The sequence below is a fragment of the Callorhinus ursinus genome, unplaced genomic scaffold, assembly GCF_003265705.2.
Source record: "Callorhinus ursinus isolate GAN/ISIS: 27379988/994484 unplaced genomic scaffold, GSC_fseal_2.0 scaffold3, whole genome shotgun sequence".
Classification (NCBI taxonomy): domain Eukaryota; kingdom Metazoa; phylum Chordata; class Mammalia; order Carnivora; family Otariidae; genus Callorhinus; species Callorhinus ursinus.
Window position 1 is genome coordinate 9,673,008 of NW_027397065.1, and position 21,994 is coordinate 9,695,001.

Genomic DNA, 21,994 nt, shown 5'->3' on the forward strand with positions numbered 1-21,994 from the left:
ATTTAAAGTGGTGTGCACTGATACATGAAAAAGACTGAAAAATGCGCCAAAATAAAAAAGATAATCATGCACAATTTATACTCTTATAGGCTGAATCTCAGACATAGTCATTTCTCCTCAGGATAGATACTTGAGTATTCTGGTCTAGATAATTTAGATTAAAAAAATCTTAGAGAAACTAGAATAGTTGGTGCAGGTTATGGTAAAGCCCTCTCCCTTTCTGGCAATTGAATGTCACAGAATAATGACTCAACCTCTTGTAATACACCCCAAACAAAACCTGCCACTTTTCACACATAGCCAGTACTTAACTTCCTATTACTCATTTTTAAATATTGTATTAGTTTCTGCAATTGAACGAATATTTATGCCCCTCCCCCAAATGTATATGTTGAAATCCTGACCTCTCATTGTGATGGCATTAGGGGGTGAGGCTTGGGGAAGTGATTAGGTTATGATAGGGATCTCATATAAATGGAATTAGTTACCTTGTAAAAGAGACCCTAGAGAGCTCTGTTGCCTGTGTACTATGTGAGAATACAATGAGAAGTTTGCAACCTGGAAAAGGATGGACCCTCACCAAAACCCAACCACATTGGCACCCTGGACTTTGGACTTTCAAGCTCTGAAACTCCGTAATAAATTTTTGTCGGTTATAAGACACTCAGTCTATGGTATTTTGTTATAGGAGCCCAAACTTGATTGCACCTTTTTCTAGGAAGGTTGTAACAAATTACCATAAACTGAGTGGCTTAAAACATAGAAATTTGTTTTCTCACAGTTCTACTGGCCAGAAATCTGAAATCAAAATGTCAGTACATCTGTGCTCCCTTCAAAGGCTCTAGAAGAGAATCTTTCCTTGATTTTTGCAGCTTGTGGTGGCTTTAGGTGTTCATTGACTTGTGGGCTATTTAACTCACATAGCTACCTGGGACTGTACATGAGTTATTCCTCTTCTGTATGTCTCAAATTTCTCTCTCTGTGTTTTAATAAGAACTCCATTCACTGTACTTAGGGCCCACCTGGATAATCCAGAATGATTATCTCAAAATCCTCAATTATTTCTGCAGAGACTGTTACTCCAAATAAGATCATGAATTATAAATGGGCATATTTTGGGGGGGGCCACCTTCCAACTCATTACAAATATGAAACAGTAACCAAAGAATATCAAACATTTGAAAAAAATTTAAAATATAAGGGGATTCTGATTTCAGTAATATCAGAGTATTTTAATCAGCCTGCCCATAATCATAAACTAGAAATGAAGTATATGTAAACATTTTTTGATTACAGTGAAAGATGACTAAAAATAAAAATAGCATGACATTATTTTTTCTAAGTTTTTAATTTTTTTAATTCCAGTATAGTTAACATACAGTGCTTATTAGTTTCAAGGGTCCAATATAGTGATTCACCAGTTCTATACATTACTAAGTGCCCATCATGGTAAGGGTACTCTTAATCCCCATCACTTATTTTACCCATTCTACCACCCACCTCCCCTCTGATAACCATCAGTTTGTTCTCTATAGTTAAAAGTCTGTTTCTTGGTTTGTCCTCTCTCTCTCTCTCTCTTTCCTTTGTTTAGTTATTTTATTCCTTAAATTCCACATATGTGTAAAATCAAAATATATTTGTCTTTCTCTGACTGATTTTGCTTAGCATAATACTCTTTAGCTCCATCCGTATTATTGCAAATGGCAAGATTTCATTCTTTTTACAAACTGAATAATATTCTTGTGTGTGCACGTGTTTATCCATTCATCTATGGATGGATACTGGGGCTGTTTTCATAATTTGTTCATTGTAAATAGTGTTGTAATAACATAGGGGTGCATATGTCCTTTCAAATTAGTGTTCTTGTATTTCATTACTACATGGTAGTGTGATTACTGTATCATAGAGTGGTACTATTTTAAAATTTTTGAGGAATTTCCATTCTGTTTTCCACAGTGGCTGCACCAGTTTGCATTCCCACCAACAGGGTAAGAGAGTTCCTTTTTCTCCTAGATCCTCACCAATACTTGTTTTTTATGTTTTTGATTTTAGTCATTTTCACAGGTATGAAGTGATATGTCATTGTAGTTTTGATTTGCATTTCCCTAAGGATGAGGAATGTTGAGCATCTTTTCATGTATCTGTTGGCCATGTGGATGTCTTCTTTGGAGAAATAGGTGTTTATGTCTTCAGCCCATTTTTTTTTTAAGATTTATATTATTTTAGAGAGTGTGTGTGGGGGGGAGTGGGAAGGGGCAGAAGGAGAGGGAGAAAGGGACTCTCAAGCAGACTCCCTGCTGAATGTGGAGGCTGACACAGGGCTTGATTTCACAGCCCATGAGATCATGACCTGAGCTAAAATCAAGAGCCTGACACTCAACTGACGGAGCCACCAAGGTGCCTGTCTTCTGCCCATTTTTTGGATTATTTGTTTTTTTCAGTGTTGAGTTGTATTAGTTCTTTATATATTTTGGATACTAACACTTTATTGGATATGTCATTTGTAAATATCTTCTCCCATTCTGTGGTTTGTTTTTTAGTTTTGTTGACTGTTTCCTTTGCTGTGCAGAAGCTTTTAATTTTGATGCAGTCCCAATAGTATATTTTTGCTTTTGTTTCCCTTGCTTCAGGAGACATCTCTAGAAAAACTTTGCTTTGGCCAGTGTCAGAAATTACTTCCAATGTTCTCTTCAGGGTTTTTATGGTTTCACACCTCAGAGGTCCTTAATCCATTTTGAATTTACTTTTGTGTATGATCTAAGAAAGTGGTCCAGTTTCATTCTTTGGCATGTAGCTGTCCAGTTTTTCTGACATCATTTGTTAAAGAAACTTTTTCCCCTTTCATATTCTTGCCTCTTTTGTCAAAGATTAATTGACCATGTAATTGTGAGTTTGTTTCTGGGCTTTGTATCCTGTTCCATCAATCTGTGTGTCTATATTTGTGCTAGTATCATACTGTTTTGATTACTATAGCTTTGTCATATAACTTGAAATCTAGAATTATGATATTTCCAGTTTTGTTTTTCCTTTTCAAGATTGTTTTTGGCCATTCAGGGATTTAATTTTAAGATTATTTGTTTTAGTTTTGTGGAAAATGCTGTTGGTATTTTGAGAGGGATTGCATTAAATCTGTGGATTGCTTTGGGTAGTATGGACATTTTAACAATATTTGTTCTTCTAATCCTTGAACATGGAATATCTTCCCATTTTTTTGTGTCATCTTTAATTTCTTTCATCAGTGCTTTATAGTTTTCAGAGTACAGATAGTTTGCTTCTTCAGTTAAATTTATTCCTCGGCATTTTATTCTTTTTAGTGCAATTGTTCATGGGATTGCTTTCTTAATTACTTTTTCTGTTGCTTCGTTTTTAGTGTTGAGATATGAAACAGATTTCTGTATGTTGACTTGGTATCTTATGACCTTATTGAATTCAATTATCAGTTCTAGTAGGTTTTTATTTTTGGTGGAGTCTTTAGGGTTTTCCATACATAGTAGTATCATGTCATCTACAAATACTGTAAATTTTACTTCTTCCTACCAGTTTGGATGCCTTTTATTTCTTTTTTGTTGTCTGATTGCTGTGGCTAGGACTTCTAATACTATGTTGAATAATAGTGGTGGGAATGGACCTCCTTGTCTTATTTCTGATCTTAGAGGAAAAGCTCTCAGTTTTATACGACTGAGTATGATGCTCACAGTGGGTTTTTCATATGTGGCCTTTATTATGTTGAGGTATGTTCCCTCTAAACATACTTTGTTGAGGGTTTTTATCCTGAATGGATGTTGTACTTTATCAGATGTTTTTTCTGTCTCTATTGAAATAATCTTATGGTTCTTACCCTTCCTCTTATGGGTGTGTATCCTGTTGATGGATTTGCAAACATTGAACCACGCTTGCATCCCAGGAATAAATTCCACTTGATCATCTTGAATGCTTTTTTTAATGTATTGTTGGATTCAGTGTGCTAATATTTTATTGAAGATTGTTGTATCTATGTTCATCAGGGATAATGCTCTGTAGTTCTCTCTCTCGTAGTGTTTTTTTTTTAAGATTTTATTTATTTGAGAGAGAGAGAATGAGAGATAGAGAGCACGAGAGGGAAGAGGGTCAGAGGGAGAAGCAGACTCCCTGCTGAGCAGAAAGCCCAATATGGGACTCTATCCCGGGATTCCAGGATCATGACCTGAGCCGAAGGCAGTCGCTTAACCAACTGAGCCAACCAGGCACCCTCGCTCGTAGTGTTTATCTGGTTTTGGTATCAGGGTAATGCAGGCCTCATATAATGAATTTGGAAGTTTTCCTTCTTTTTCAAGTTTTTGGAATGGTTTGAGAAGAATAGATATTAACTCTTCTTTAAATGCTTGATGGTATTTCCCTCTGAAGTCATCTGATCCTGGACTTTTGTTTTTGGAAGTTTTTTTGATTACTGATTCAATTTAATTGCTGCAATCGGTCTGTTCACATTTTGTACTTTGTCCTCATTGAATTTTGGGAGGTTATATGAATTTGGGGAGGTTATATGTTGCTAGAAATTTATCCATTTCTACTAGCTTGTCCAATTTGTTGGCTTATAACTTTTCATAATATTCTCTTAAAATTGTTTGTATTTCTGTGGTGTTGGTTATTTCTACTCTTTCATTTCTGAGTTTGAGTCCTCTCCTTTTTTTTTTTTTTTTGATGAATCTGGATAAAGGTTTATCAATTCTGTTGATCTTTTTAGAGAACTAGCTCCAGGTTTCATTGATTTGTTCTAGTGCTTCTTTTTTAATTTTAATTTTTATTATTTTTTAGTTTCCATTTTGTTTATTTCTGTTCTAATCATAATTACTGCCTTTGTTCTGCTTATTTGGTCTTTCATTTGTTCTTTTTCTAACTCCTTTAGGTGGGAGGCTTAGGTTGTTTATTTGAAATCTTTTGTTTGTTTGTTTGTTTGTTTTTGAGGTAGCCTGTGTTGCTACAAACTTCCCTCTAGAACAGCTTTTGCTGCATCCCAAAGATTTTGGACCATTATGTTTTCATTTTCATTTCATGTATTTTTTTTTCTTTCCTCTTTGATTTCCTGGTTAACCTGGTCATTGTTGAGTAGCATGTTATTTAATCTCCATGTACTTGTGGTCTTTCCAGATTTTTTTCTTGTGGTTGATTTCTAGTTTCATAGCACTGTGGTCAGAAAAGATGGATAGAATGATTTAATCTTTTTTGAATTTGTTGAGACTTATTTTCTGGCCTATTATATGGTATATTTTGGAGAATGTTTGTGTGCACTTGAAAAAAATATGTACTCTGCTGTTTTAGCATGGAATTCTGAATATATCTGTTAAATACATCTGGTCCATGTGTCACTCAAAGTGTCTATTTCCTTATTGTTTTTCTGTTTGGATAATGTACCCATTTTGTAAGTGAAATGTTGAATTCTCATACCTTTATTGTATTACTATCAATTGGTTCTTTTATACCTGTTATTAACTGCTTCAAGTATTTGGATGTTCCTATGTTGGGTGCAGAAATATTTATAATTGTTATATTTTCTTGTTGGGTTGTCCCCTGAATGATTATATAGTGTCCTCCTTTGTTTCTTGTTACAGTCTTTGTTTTAAAGTCTATTTTCTCTGATACAAGTATTGCTACTCCAGCTTGCTTTTTGCATCCATTTGCATGATAAACGCTTCTCTATCCCTTCACTTTCAATCTGCATATGTCTTTAGGTCTGAAATGCCTCTCTTGTAGGCAGCATACAGATGGGTCTTTTTTTTTTTTAATCCATTTCTTCACCCTATGTCTTTTGATTAGAGCATTTATTCCATTTACCTTCAAAGTAATTACTGATATGTATATATTTATTGCCATTTTTTTACTTGTTTTATGGTTGATTTGGTAGTTTTTGTCTGTTTCTTTATTCTCTTGCTCTCTTCTGTCACAATTTCTTGGCTTTCTTTAGTGATATACTTGGATTCCTTTCTCTTTATTTTTTGCATATCTATTAAAAAGATGGAACCCTTCACAAATTTGTGTGTTGTTTCTGCACAGGAACCATGCTAATTTTTTCTGTATCACTCCGGTTTTGTATATATGCTGCCAAAGCAAGAATGGCATTATACCCATTGAGAAAGGGAACTACCTTGGATAAAATTTACTTTAGTCTGTGTGGGTCCTCCTCTCCCTGAGGGTACCACCTAGTTTAATTTATGTAAGGTAGGTTAAATTTGAGCAGAAACCTCATTAAAACTTATTCCTATTGACTGGAAGAATTAGCAGACTGAATTTGGTTTTGCAAAAAAAGCTGGAAAGTGAGGAAAAATATCAAGAAGAGAAAAGGGTCATGGTGGGGGCAGGGTTCACAATTTATGTATCCTCTCTGCCCAAATTGTTGGCTAATATCTGAATAAACATGTGTGTGTAAAGTCCAGTAGTGGTACAAAAGAACATCTACAAGGCTAAAAATAATTAGCAAAGACACCAGCTGCTTTCCATAGCAGGGTTAATAAGTTTTGAGTTTGAGGCCAACCAATTTAGTTACCTAATAAAACAAAAAGCAAAGAGCAACAACAACAAAAACCCCAGCATTCTTCAGAGGTAACTAATATAGGGCAGAATCTCTCTATCATTCAAAATGTTCCATATACATGAGAAACTCCTAGAACTGTCAAGAAATAGGAATATATGATGTGTAGTCCAGAGAAAAAACAATTAATAGAAGGTAACCCAGATACTATTCAGATGTTGGAATTAGTAAACAAATGTAAAGGAAGAAGTATAACTGTTCTTATATGCAGATGATACAATTGTCTGCATAGAAATTTATAGATGGTATGAAGCTACTATTAGACTAGTAAGTGAATTAAACTAGATTTAAGAATCAGTAAACCTATATCAAATACATATTAGAAAACAAATGGGAAGTAAAGAGGATTTTTGATGGGGGCATAATTATAAGAAAATAAAGGTTTAAATAAAAGGAGCCTGGCTGACTCAGTCAGTAGAGCATGTGACTCTTGATCTTGGGGTTGTGAGTTCATTGAGCATAATACTAACTTAAAAAATTGAATGAATGACTTAATGAATAAATGAATGAAAAGATACACCATGCATTTGGAATGACAAGACAAAATGTTGTTAAGGTATTTTTAGATCAGTTTCTTCCCAAATTGATCTATAATTCCAATACCTTCTTGGTCATAAACTCTTCTAACTTTTAAAAATTAAAATTGACAAATTGTTCTAAAATGTATATTTATATTTATTTTTTTAAAATTCACTTTTACAAGTGACATTGCATAGCCAAAACAAAATTAAAGAAGAAAAAAAATGTAAGAAGACTTACAGTAGGCTTTAAGATCACTAAAGAGTTGTATTTAAGAAAATGTGCCACTATTTTAAGAAAATAAAATGGATCACAAAAACAATAAAATATGAGAAATATACAAATACAAATATGATTAATTCATTTCAAATCTGATGTCAAAATAATTCCATGGAAAAAACATTTTCAATAAATAGTGCTGAAATAACTGAATGTCCATTTGGGTATGGAAACAAAACTTGATATCCTCTTTACATATATACAGATTTTACATAGACCTAAATATAAATACTAACACAATAAAGACTCAAGAAGAAAATATGAGTAAAAGATTTATTAGACTGGTCACAGAAAGCAACTATAAAAGCCAAATGTTAAGTTAAGTTTAATTAAAATAAGAATCTGATCCTCAAAAGTCACTATTAACAAAATGAAACTGGGATAAACACAAACTGGGATAAAATTTTGTCAAAATACATATTGAACAAAGCACTCATTTCCAGAATACATAAAGACCCTCTAAACTCAATAGTAAAAGACAACACAATAAAATTTTACAAATTATTTGAAAACAAGCTTCGCTATGTGTGTGTGTGTGTATTTATAGATGTTGAATGATATATGTTAAACATATATGTTAAAACGTCTGTTAAAACCCTGTGGATACATCATGCAGGTGAAAATAACTGGATACAGAATAGTGATCTCATTGACATAAAGCCTATATAGCTTACTTGAAAAATAAGATGGTATGCCTGCCACATCTCTTTGAGAGAGAATTCCAGGATGTTATTCTAAAGGACAAGAATTTTTCCAACAGAAATCTATTGTGAGTCTATATATAGCAACTAGTTTCTACATGCTTTGTATTCAAAGTCTGTAGCTTTATTGGGCCATGTGGTCTTTTCAAAACATTTAATTATACATGACTGGATATTAGAAAGATGTCATTTTCTGGCTGGAGCCAGGGCTTGATCATAGGGTCTAGGTTCTATTAACTGGATTGTTTCCCTTGAATTTTGAAACTCCAAGGAGTGAATACCAGATACAAGAACAGAAAGAAACTATTCTAGGTGGTAGTGGTGGAGAGAGAAGAGTGCAGCTTATCAACAAAGTTAATGGCAGTAGCTTTACCAACATTATTCTTAACTTACTCTTTCTATGTTGATTCTTGGCTTTCCTTTTCATACCTTATTTCTGTCTATGTCTCAGACCTGGTTTTCCAGGTTTTCTATAATTCATTCTGCTATGCACTAGCCTTTTAACAAATGCATTTTCTCCTTAAATTACCCAGAGCCAGTTTTGGGTTTTTTGTGACCAAGTTTTCAAGGCTGTTATTACAACCTGATTGTACACTTATATAAACCTCATTACAGTTGAGCATGTAAGTTTTAAGAAATACTCTAACTGAATGGACGTGGATAATTCTCAAATCTCTATAGCAATTTTTTAAATATTTTAGTAGTTTACTTCTAAGTGCAGTGAGCACTGTCACAGTGTTTGTTGTGTGTCCTCTGAGAGAATCAAGGGGTTGGTGGTGCCGGGAAAGGAGAGTGATGCTTGTTGCATGTGCCTACTCCTCGGGCCCACAGCAGGTTTACTGAATCAGAATTTTTAACAGGTATCCAGGAACATGTCAGAAGTTGAGGTCCACTGCAATATATATGTATTTGCTAACTTTGATTTCAAAGTAAGTTGTTTTCTGATAACTTTATTACATTTTTAATACACATATGAATAGGAACCTTTATTTTTTTTTTTGGAAGACTTTTTAAAAGGTTTTATTTATTTATTTGACAGAGAGCGACATAGCAAAAGAGAGAACACAAGCAGGGGGAGTGGGAGAGGGAGAAGCAGGCTTTCCGTGGAGCAGGGAGCCCGATGCGGGGCTCAGTCCCAGGACCCTGAGATCATGACCTGAGGCAAAGGCAGACACTTAACAACTGAGCCACCCAGGCGCCCCCGAAGACTGTTTTTTTTAATCTGCCCAGAAAATGTTCTATTTGAGTGATCCAATTTACCTCAGTTGCCTTATACTAATATTTGTAAAGAAAAAAAATGCAATTTAAGGTCTTTAAAACCAGGCACTGTGAACTAGAACTGGTCAACGATTAGGAGATAGTGAGAGTGGGCTAAGAGTTGCCTGAATCACTGTCTTAATGAGTGGGTTCCTGGGCTGGGAGGTGGGGCTGACCAGCTGTGTTCCATCTCCACTGAAGCTAGCCAAAATAAATACAAGTAGACTGTTCTTGGACTAGATGTTAGAAGCTGGGGGAAAGGTGGGTAGAGGAAAGATGAAATGGCTTACTGAAATAGCTTTAAATGTGGGAAAGAATACTAGGATGAATACTGAGGTACATTTCTGACTAAAAAACAATGAGATGGCTTAAATTATCTCCTTAGTTTCCCTTAAGCCCTTGGAGCCCAGAATTCAGGATCCGAGAGGAACATCCAACTTCTTAGCAGCCAAATAAACTATATTAAGGAACACATTTACTACTAAATTGTTACCGAATTTAAAGGAAGCTGATGAATGGCTGGCAAAAGGAGGCTGTCTCATGATGTTCTGAAAGCAAAACCAGTTAAGAGGGTCAGCAGATCTCTAATTATAATGGAGCAGTTAACACCACTATAATTAAAGCAGCATCAGCATTTCCATTGCAAACTAATGTTGTTCATGGATTGAAACTCAGCTGTAAAGATTCAGTCTTGGCTGAATGTTGGCATATAGGGCTCAAGAACTCCTCAGGGAAAGGGCAAAGAAGGGAGATTTTTAAAAATTTATTTACTGAACTGTCAAACACAAAACATAGCCATTAAGATCTGTTGAGGAAATAATAAATAATATATTCTCTCAAAATTAGTATGCATAGCAAACCCTGGGTGCCATTGCCATAGTGAAGAAAAAGCATTTAACTTATATAAATTGGAAAACAAACAAAAAAATACTTGAACTGAAGGATGAGTTTTTAATACTGTGAGTTGTGTCTACTGTACAGATAATATTTAGATGTTGCTAAAAACATATTTAGTGTTCTTAAATATTTATTTGCCAAGAAATTTAGATGACTCCAATGAAGCTGCAAAATGTACACCAGCACAGTGGGGTTAGTTACAAAGAATGTTATATCACTTTTTTCCTCCGATTCCTTTGATAGATAACTTTAATCTAAATTCCCTCATTTCTATGAATGTTAGCACTTTTCTTTTTACACATGACTTTCTGTATGTTTCTTAATGATATACCGATTTACTGTGATATGTTAATTTTTATACATATTCCATTTTTGTACTTTAAAAGGTGCAGTTAATAACTCATGAAAGAAAATTTTAAGACATGTCTAGGGGCTTGTTTTCAACTTTGTGATTCTACTTTGAATTATTTTTATTTTTGAATATTATATTTACATTAAAATATTAATTTATATTTTTATTTCTTTAATTTATATTACTTTGTTATTATTACTTTGATTTTTATTTTACACTGTAGGGGCTCAAAGCTCTTTATTTTTAGAGTGTAGTAACACTAGGTAAGGGCCAGTTTGCTCATTCTTGTCTAATCTATAACTTTATTATGATCAAAATTATAAAACCAAGTAAGAAAATCTTGATTGAAAAGCCATTTCAGGGATGCCTGGGGGGCTCAATCGGTTAAGTGTCTGCCTTCGGCTCAGGTCATGATTCCAGGGTCCTGGGATTGAGTCCCGCATTGGGCTCCTTGCTTCTCCCTCTGCCTGCCACTCCCGCTGCTTGTGCTCGCTCGCTCTCTGACAAATAAATAAAATCTTAAAAAAAAAAAAGCCATTTCAGAGAACTTTGAGATCAAGAAAAACAAATTGAATATTCATTATATATTGACAAATGTCTAGAAAGATAATTACCAAACTGATAAATGTGATTAGTGACAGGAGACAAGTAGGTGATAAACCAGCTTAAGGATGATAATAAAGTGACTTTAAACTTAATGTTGTATTTGAATTTTCATGGGGAAATATATTTTTGTACTTTTGTGTTTTTAAATGAGTTTAAACAATAAAAATTGAAAGAAAAACCTGTAGCAAATCTGGCAATTAAAAAAATGAATAGAAGATGTGAGTTTCAGTTGCATGCATGAGAATAGTATCTTCTTTTATCTGAACCTGCACTTATGGTTCAAAAGACTTCTAAAAATATGTTAACTCAGTATGAATATGAAAACCTCTTACAGAATAAAAACAGCCTGTTGATATAGTAAAAATGTTCCACAAGCTAATACAAAAATATTTTGTATTTTGCTTAGACCTTGCCAATAAACTTCCTGCCAGGTGTGTGGTTTATTTCAATTAAGAGAGAAAAGTTGTGGTAGATAATGGATTGGACACATCTTGTGGCTCTCTTCTCTTCTAATCCACCATTTCCCCTCACATGTGTTCCAAACTGTGCTTGAGTTGGCTACCTTTCTCAGGCAGCCATTCCATTAACAAACTCTTTGGGATGCTGACCCCTAAGTAGCTGCTCTCATTGCCTGTAAGCTACCAGCAGGAAGAAAGTGGCAGTTATTAAAAGTCAGCTAAGAAGAAGTAAAAAGTAGATTTCAGAGGCTATGGAAATAGGCAGGGGGTCTTTGAAGTAGGCCCAAGCCAGGTTGGCCTGATTTGAGCAGCTATTACTTTACAAAAGCTTTCTGAGAGAAAAGTTGCCATTCATATTTCAGTTTAGACAGAGTAGTCAAGAATTTAGCCAAACAATATGCAGATAATCAAGAACAAGAATTTGAAAACCTTAAAGAAACCATGTCAGAAAGAGGGAAAAAAAATGGGTATGAAAACCTCAAAGTAAAACCTAATCAAGTCAGACTTCTTGAAGCTTCCGACTCCTCATTCACTGAGTCAGTTACCCAGGCGATGAATGTATTGAGTACCTATTCCATGTCATTTTTGATGCTGGCCTGAGGATACAAAAATAAATGAGCCATGATGTGATTTTCATATTTATGATCATTTAAAATACATTTTCTCAGTTTAGATCACAACTTCCTGCTGAAATCTCGTTTGATATAGGACTGGTCATAGTTGAAAATTATTTTAGGATTATTATTTCTCCACTTAGTGCTTTACTCTTTGAATAATTCTTTTTCTTTCAGATATTAAGTTTCTAACTCCACAAAAGTCTCATGTCAGTATGTACACAACAACATGCTCTCCTAGAATAGACTCAACTTATGAAAGAGTAAAGAAAGCACTTTATAGGGGATGAATCAACATTAAAGACAACAAAAGAAGGAGTAGAATGAAATGACATTGAATAGGTTAGAAAATAAAATGGAGTGGGTTTCTAGTAGTACAGGTTAGCATATACTATGTTAGCGTGTGTTTATATATATATATATATATATATAATATGTATATTTCCTCCTTGTGGTTGTTTATATTTTACTTTATTTCTGTTTCTAGAATGTTATTTACATTATTAGTGGATCATAGGAAGGCATGATGATTATTTTCATTTTTTGACAAATACCAAGAAGGTACTGCCCATGTTTGCCTGCACATAAGGTCATGGTCTCATTGTTTTTATTAGGAAAAAACCCAATAATTTTTGTAAGATTTTATTTATCTGGATAGGCAAAAAATAAGCATCTTTTCTGAGTATTTTTGAGTGGGGAAGAATCTTTAAAATGTCTAACAAGATGGCCGGGTTCTTCTATATTCCCAGGGTTTTTGATTTATCTTTGATTAAGCCAAGACATATCAAACAGTGATGAAGGACCATGGGATATATCTGCAGGAGAGTAGGATGATTGATTTCTGCAGAACTATGAGTGAAATTAATATATTTCAGTGATCCTTTGATGATAAAAACTGAAAAACTGCCTTAAAGTAAAAATGGGGCATTTTGGCTTACCAAATTGAACAGCACAAAATAAAGATAGATTCGGGACCCTGCCAGGTCCATTGGCTCAAACAGTGTCATCAGTGCTTAGTAACTTGTTCCCCATATGTTGCTTTTGTTTTCTCCTGTGATTTTACTCTCAGGTGTGGCCTCTCATCATATAAGAAAATAAGTATCCACAGCTGCAGACTGATATATTTTCAGTTTAAAAACTTGCTAAAAAGAGTTTTCTTTCCTACTAATTTCAGCAAAATCCAGTAGACTTGATCAGCAGTAATTGGCCTTATTTGGGTTACATTTAAAAACCTGAACAAATCACCATATCCAGGAGGATGCAGTGCCTACACATGACCAACTCGGACATAGAATGAGGTAGGGGAAAAATCTGGATCAAAGAAAACTAAGATTTCTGCTTCTGGGAAGACGGAGTAAATGTACCTAACAGGATGAATAAAACAGTACAACTAAATACCTTGGACATAATATGTAAAATGAACACAAGGAGAATGAAAGATGAAGAGAAGAAAGCAGACCAAGTAAGGATCCTGACATTCCAAGGGAAGACAAAATGGTGAGTTCCCTGGGTTTTCTTCTAACCCTTATGTCCCTCAGATTGGATACTGTAGAGCTGGCAACCTGGGAAAAGTAATGGGTACATACAAAAAACGTCCCAAGAAAAGGGTAGTTTTTCTAGTCAAGGGATCACTAAAAGGGCAGCCTGGCAGGACAGATAACTGGGGCATAGCTGCTCTCTACAAGTCAAATGAAACATACAGACAAAAAGAAGATGACAAAACAGCTGAGGCTCCATACCCACTCTTCCAGTAATGGTAAAGTAGAGAGCCTGAACATACAACCTATAAAGCAGTAATAAGTACCACTCATGGTGTCAAGATGTCATTGTCGACAACCTTTCGGACTAGAGTTTGGTGAAGAACTTTAGCCATGACACCAAAATAATCTATGCAAGAAAAAAATAAAATGGACTTCATCAAAATTAAAATCTCTTGTTTTGGAAAAGACCATGTTGAGAGGATGAAAAGATAAACGATTTATAAACCACATATGTGACAAAGGGCTCGTAGTAAAATATTTAAAGAACCCTCAAAATTCAACATAAGTGAAGAATCCAATTATAAAATGGGCAAAAGATATGAAGAGATACTTTACTGAAGAGAATATATAGATGGCAAATAAAGCACATATTAAGATATTCAACATCACTAGCTATTAGGGAAATGCAAATGAAGGCCATGGTGAGATATTGCTACACCCTTTAATAACAGGTAAAATAAAAACTGGTACTAATATCAAATGCTGGTAAGGAGGCAAAGAAAGTGGATTTCTTGTACATTGCAGATGGGAATGTAAAATGGTAGAGATCTAGAATATAGTCTGGCAGTTTCTTAAAATCTAAACATATATTTATCATGTGACCAAGCAACTGCACTCTTCATTTCACCAAGGAAATGGAAACTTAACTTCATAAAGACCTGTACATGATTGTTCCCAGCCGTTTTGTCTTAATAGTTCAAACCTGGAAACAAAATAATTTTCCTTCAGTAGGTGAATGGCTAAACAAACTGTGGTATATCCACATTATGAAATACTACTCAGCAGTGAAAAAGAATGCGCAATGATACATGCGACAACTTGGAGAAATCTCAATGACATTATGCTGAGTGAAAAATCCAGTCTAAATCCAGGATCTTATATGATCCTATCTAAATAGTACTCCAAAAATGATACAAATTACAGAGATGGAAAATTGATTAGTGGTTTCTAGGGGCTAGGGATGGTTTGGGCAGAGGAGTGGGTGTGACTGCAAAGGGATAACAAGAAGGAGATCTTTGTGGTTATGAAGTAAATAGCATTATATCTTGATTATAGTAGTGACTGTGCAGCCCTACACGTGTGATGTAGTGATAGCTATACATGCACATTGTATCAAGGTCAGATTCCTGTTTTGGATATTGCACTATAATTATGTAAGATGTAACCAGTGGAGGAAATGGGACAAAAAGTACACTGGACCCCTCTGTACTATCTTTGCAACTTCCTGTAAAATATAATTATTTCAGAGTATGTAAAAACTTAAAAAAAGAAAACCCTGACAGTCTGGTGAGGCTGTTTCTAGATGAAGGTGAAATAGGAGAGAAATTGGGAGAAATAAACATATATCTACTATAGGGAAAAGACAAATTATTTAGTATTTGGTTTCTATCTATATTCAATTTCAAAGGAAATGATATAGCTTCATGAAATGAATTTTTTTAAAAGATATAATTATTTCATATTTGTTTTCCTTGAACTATAAAGCCAAATAATCATTTAATTATGGTATTATGATTATTGCTATTGTTACTATTTTAGATTATCAACTTTCCTTTATAAAGTCAAATTTGAAAGAGAGGAAGTGCTGCTTAGAAATATCTCAATGTATTCTTCTTATATGACTGATACCAGTTTGCTCTTTCCAATCTACAATTTAACATGCCTGCTATTTCTGTTCTATTTTTTCCCTCCAAGTGAAGTGTGTTGGTGGCAGTCACTAAATAATCATTTAATTTGCCTTTGTGAAATACGTCATAAACCAATGTGTAATGTGTTTTGAGAATAAAACGCTATTTCTATGCATTTAAGAGTAAAGGAAAACAAGAGGGTTACACTATTTTACCAAATGAGCAAATTCTGATGACTTGGAATTTTCAAGTAGAAAAATTTAGATCAGAATTGATAGGTTTTTGGATTAGTATGTTATACCAACTATATTCAGAAATCAATAATAAACATTAAAAATAGTATGCATTTGTTTATAAAAGTCACTACTTTCATCATCTAAACATAGCTTATATGTAGAATTTTCCTTGAACAAGCAGTCTTATTAAACTGGTGCTCTGATCAGTTCATAATGAAATTATTTTTAAAGTTAGTTTATAGGCATTCCTAACCACCCAAGTAATTACATAATAAAAAGTAGATTTAGGAATTTAGAGAAATTATTCAAATGGATTTGGTAAAATTTCAGATACCTTCAGAAAAACTTTACACCAATATGTTCAGTTATCACACTACTCAAGCTTACACATATCTTTAGTTCTTATTTTATCATTCACAGATACCACTACTGAATGCCAGATTTTAATATTGTTAGGGTTCATGATTAAATGATGTAACATTCTCTTCCAAGTGAGCTGATTTTCTACTTGTTAGTGGCCCTGGGAGTAAGATACTAAAAATGGGTATCTATTAAGTTTTTACTGACTTTTTATAAAAGCTTATAATAACCACCTGGATCCAGTAAACTGCACGGTGGGTGTTCAACTCTATTCACCACCAACTCTGTAAACAATATGTATACTTTCATTTTAGGTTACCTAACAAAAGTTACTATCCAAAAATTGTACAATCTTAGTGTTCCAAGCCAAAGTTAACAAAAGGCACAGGAAACCAAGGAAATAGTGTACACTTAATTTGGGATCTTTCAAAATGAATAGCATTGTCTTGGAATCCCAGATACTGAAAGATAGGGTCTATTTACATTTTTCTGCTGACATGAATGAGGAGTTCCAGCCTTCCACAAAAGCCATCTTAATATGATGAATGAGTATGGAAGAATCCTGTTTTTAATTTGTTCAGACATTTATATAAGATTTACTATATGTGCCAGAAGATAAGGACCTTGTTAAAACAAAGTTTTCAAAATGGTAAAAATCATGACTTTCATCAAATAATATTTGATGACACATTAAACATGTGTCAAGTATTTTATTTAACTCTTTCATTTAGAGGATCAGTTGCAAACAGTTGGAAGGAGAATTTGACTTAGATTTATTATTACTGGATAGTGTTCATTTGCAATGTTATAAACAGAAATCACTTACATTATCAGTTTTCTGCAATTTGATTTTTATGCTATATGTCAAACACAACTTAAAAACGCACATGTTTCTTTCCTGCTTTGTCGAAGATTAGTTGACCATAGAGTTGAGGGTCCATTTTTGGGCGCTCTATTCTGTTCCATTGTTCTATGTGTCTGTTTTTGTGCCAGTACCATACTGTCTTGATGATTACAGCTTTGTAATAGAGCTTGAAGTCCGGAATTATGATGCCACTGGCTTTGCTTTTCTTTTTCCACATTCCTCTGGCTATTCGGTGTCTTTCTGGTTCCATACAAATTTTAGGATTATTTGTTCCATTTCTTTGAAAAAAGTGGATGGTATTTTGATAGGGATTGCATTAAATGTGTAGATTGCTCTGGGTAGCATTGACACCTTCACAATATTTGTTCTTCCAATCCATGAACATGGAACATTTTTCCATTTCTTTGTGTCATCCTCAATTTCTTTCATGAGTATTCTATAGTTTTCTGAGTACAGATCCTTTGCCTCCTTGGTTAGATTTATTCCTATGTATCTTACAGTTTTGGGTGCAATTGTAAATGGGATCGACTCCTTAATTTCTCTTTCTTCTGTCTTGTTGGTGTATAGAGATGCCACTGATTTCTGTGGACTGATTTTATATCCTGCCACTTTACTGAATTCCTGTATGAGTTCTAGCAGTTTTGGGGTGGAGTCTTTTGGATTTTCCACATAAAGTATCATATCATTGGCAAAGAGTGAGAGTTTGACTACTTCTTTGCCGATTCAGATGCCTTTTATTTCTTTTTGTTATCTGATTGCTGTGGCTAGGACTTCTAGTACTATGTTGAATAGCAGTGGTGATAGTGGATATCCCTGCTGTGTCCCTGACCTTAGGGGAAAGCTCTCAGTTTTTCCCCATTGAGAATGATATTCGCTGTGGGTTTTTCATAGGTGGCTTTTATGATATTGAGGTATATACCCTCTATCCCTATACTCTGAAGAGTTTTGATCAAGAACGGGTACTGTACTTTGTCAAATGCTTTTTCTGCATCTCTTGAGAGGATCATATGGTTCTTGTTCTTTCTTTTATTAATGTATTTTATCACCTTGATTGACTTGCGGCCCAGGAATAAATCCCACATGGTCGTGGTGACTAATCCTTTTCATGTACTATTGGATCCTATTGGATGGTATTTTGGTGAGAATTTTTGCATCCATGTTCGTCAGGGATATTGGTCTGTAATTCTCGTTTTTGATGGGGTCCAGTGGAAAAAAGTCTCTTCAACAAATGGTGTTGGGAAAATTGGACAGCCACATGCAGAAGAATGAAACTGGACCATTTCCTAACACCACACACAAGAATAGCCCCAAAATGGTTAAAAGACCTAAATGTGAGACACGAGTCCATCAGAATCCTAGAGGAGAACACAGGCAGCAACTCTTCGACCTCAGCTGTAGCAACTTCTTCCTAGAAACATTGCCAAAGGCAAGGGAAGCAAGGGCAAAAATGAACTATTGGGACTTCATCAAGATAAAAAGCTTTTGCATAGCAATGGAAACAGTCAACAAAACCAAAAGACAACCAACAGAATGGAAGAAGATATTTGCAAATGACATATCAGATAAAAGGCTAGTATCCAAAATCTATAAAGAACTTATCAAACTCAACACCCAAAGAACAAATGATCCAATAAAATAGGTAGAAGACATGAACAGACATTTTTTCCAAAAAAGACATCCAAATGACCAACAGACACATGAAAAAGTGCTCAACATTGCTCAGCATCAGGGAAATCCAAATCAAAACCTCAGTGAGATGCCACCTCACACCAGTCAGAATGGCTAAAATTAACAGGTCAGGAAATGACAGATGTTGGCGAGGATGCGGAGAAAGGGGAACCCTCCTACACTGTTGGTGGGAATTCAAGCTGGTGCAACCACTCTGGAAAACAGTATGGAGGTTCCTCAAAAAGTTGAAAATAGAGCTACTGTAGGACCCAGCAGTTGCACTACTGGGTATTTACCCCAAAGATACAAATGTAGGGATCTGAAGTACTTGCACCGCAATGTTTATAGCAGCAATGTCCACAAGAGATAAACTGGGAAGAGCCAAGATATCCATGAACAGATGAATGGATAAAGAAGATGTGGTGTATATATATATATATATATATATATATATACATATATGTATATATATATATGAAGCCATCAAAAAAACAAAACAAAACAAAATCTTGCCATTTGCAATGATGTGGATGGAACAAGGGGTTATTATGCTAAGCAAAATAAGTCAGTCAGAGAAAGACATGTATCATATGATCTCACTAATATGAGGAATTCTTAATCTCAGGAAACAAACTGAGGGTTGCTGGAGTGGAGGGGGGTGGGAGGGATGGGGTGGCTGGGTGATAGACATTGGGGAGGGTATGGGCCATGGTAAGTGCTGTGAATTGTGTAGGACTGTTGAGTCACAGACCTGTACCTCTGAAACAAATAATACATTATATGTTATAAAAAAAATAGTAGGAAGGGAAAAATGAAGGAGGGGGAATTTGAGGGGGAGATGAACCATGAGAGACTATGGACTCTGAGAAACAAACTGAGGGTTCTAGAGGGGAGGGCGTAGGGGGATGGGTTAGCCTGGTGATGGGTATTAAAGAGGGCATGTATTGAATGAGCACTGGGTGTTCTACGTAAACAATGAATCATGGAACACTACATCAAAAACTAATGATGTAATGTATGGTGATTAACATAACATAATAAAATAAAATTTAAAAAGTTGAATAATTCTAAAAAAATAAAATTTGCAGACTGGTTCTGAATTAAAAAAAAAATGCACATGTTTAGAGAATCAGATAATCCCCAAGACTCCACTTTTCAATGTGATCATTGCATTGAAAGGATAATCAGTAACACGTTTTGTCCTTTTCTAAGTTTGACAGTTTTTCTTGACATCCTTATCTCTACTGCTTATATAACTACATGTAGAATTATGTTTTGTTCTTTGTATGTGATTGATAATTATTGAATAAATAGGTGAAAGAAGTCAAAGAAACTAGGTAATACTTTTCTGAAACAAATGAGAAATCCAAACGAAGACTTCTTTTAGAATTAGAATGTACAGATTATTTTAGTGGTCATTTATCTTAAATATTAGGTATGTAATATATCATAATTATAGATATATATGTTAGAGTATGTAATACAAAAGCTTGGCTCATTTAGCAGTTGTTTTATTATCTAAAGTCTTTAACTGATAAAATCTTTTCAAGCAGGGTACCTGGGTGGTTCAGTTGGTTAAACATCTGCCTTTGGCTCAGATCATGATCTCAGGGTCCAGGAATCCAGCCTGCATCAGGTTTCCTGCTCAGCAGGGAGTCTGCTTCTCTCTCTCCCTCTACCCCTCCCCACCACTTGTTCTTTCTCTCACAAATAAATAAAATCTTAAAAAAAAAAATCCTTTCAAGCTCATAGTTTGTATTATACTAACAATAATATTCCTGGTCAGAAATCATGCATCTTTGCCCATCTTTTACTTTCCTTTTTCTGAGTTTCAGAGCCATTGAAGTCAAATGCAGTCAGATCCTTTCAAATGGGAATTTTTCCTTCAAAAAGTTTAAACAATTTTGCATTGAACTTCCATTTCTTAATTAGAGAAATCAAAAGAAGACAGAGACAGGAGCAAGAAGAAAATAGGATAAAGTAGGGGAAAATGAAGGCTTATTGATTAGGGTTTAATCAGAAAGTCTCTCTGTACTTCTCTGTTTAGTTCTCTTGAGATAACTCAATATTTTGAATACTAAATAAATTCACAACATAGGTTAATTGAAATTATTTTATTATGGCTTTAACAAAGTCACTTTTGGGTGGTTTTTATGAACTGCAAATTGACCAAGTAAGTGAATACAGATAAAACACATATTTGCCATCAAGCAGTTACCTAACAAAATGTTTAGGTGTATGTGATTCAAGTCAACGTGTTAAGGTTGGGTTTTGAAGTTGAATTTGAAAGTCCATCTGTTTGAATAATTTTTTTTTAAATAAGCAAAGATAATGCTTTGTGATGTGTACTTTTGATATGATAGATATTGTAATTTTCAGGATTTGTAGTTGCTGATTCGTAACTATTGTCTAAATTAATCTTTGGTGAAGGGTAGTGTGATATTTTTAAAGATCGTATTCCACAAGGATGTCATATGACGGAACTAGGTTTTTTCAGAGACATATGATATACTTTCTTCTTTGAAAATGCTGCATAATGATCATTATTCACTGAGTGTCTTACACAATACATCACGGAGAGGGAGATTTAAATATCAATTACTATTAATTCAGATTCAATAAATAAGAGTTGTTGAATGAAAGTGGTAGATAGAACTTTTCAAAAGTAAATCTTTAATATAGGTAAATAAATTTTTGAAGATTATATTTACATGTGGAAAATGAAATAGAAACTTTTTTCATGACAAAGATGATGTCATGTTTCTTTTATTTATAAACTGTTAGGAATAACTGTTACATTTTGATCATCATGAGCACTTATTATTCACAATAAAACATCAAACAACCTTGTGAAGAGACAAAAGACCATAAAATGTCTTTTACACATTGATTTTTATAAAAGCATTTTTCCTGTACAATCGATAGATGCAGAAAGGAATAAAAGACAATTGATTTTAGAGTATGAAAAGGGAGTTTATGAAGACTCTGGTCTCCAATTGCAGTATATTAGTACTCCTTTGGGCATTTTTGCAGGGATTTAGGTGTTAAATGAAATTCTTTTGAAATCTTGAGTTAATCAGTGTTTTCTACAAATGTTACTGTATTCTACTACTTGAATCATAACTAAACTTAGACTTTGCATTGTTAGATGTAGGAAGTTGGATATGGGGAAAGAATCAAGAATCTATTTTTTTTCAGAGTTTTCAGAGCACTTGAGAAAATCATGTACCTT

The 21,994-nt window shown here is 34.3% G+C and overlaps 1 non-coding gene across 1 annotated transcript; it reads right to left on the reverse strand.

The window, feature by feature from the left end:
• Positions 1-5,982: 5,982 nt before the first annotated feature.
• Positions 5,983-6,084, reverse strand: LOC112820492 (U6 spliceosomal RNA). Its single transcript, XR_003207161.1, has one exon. It is a non-coding gene; the product is annotated as a U6 spliceosomal RNA (small nuclear RNA).
• Positions 6,085-21,994: the final 15,910 nt, after the last annotated feature.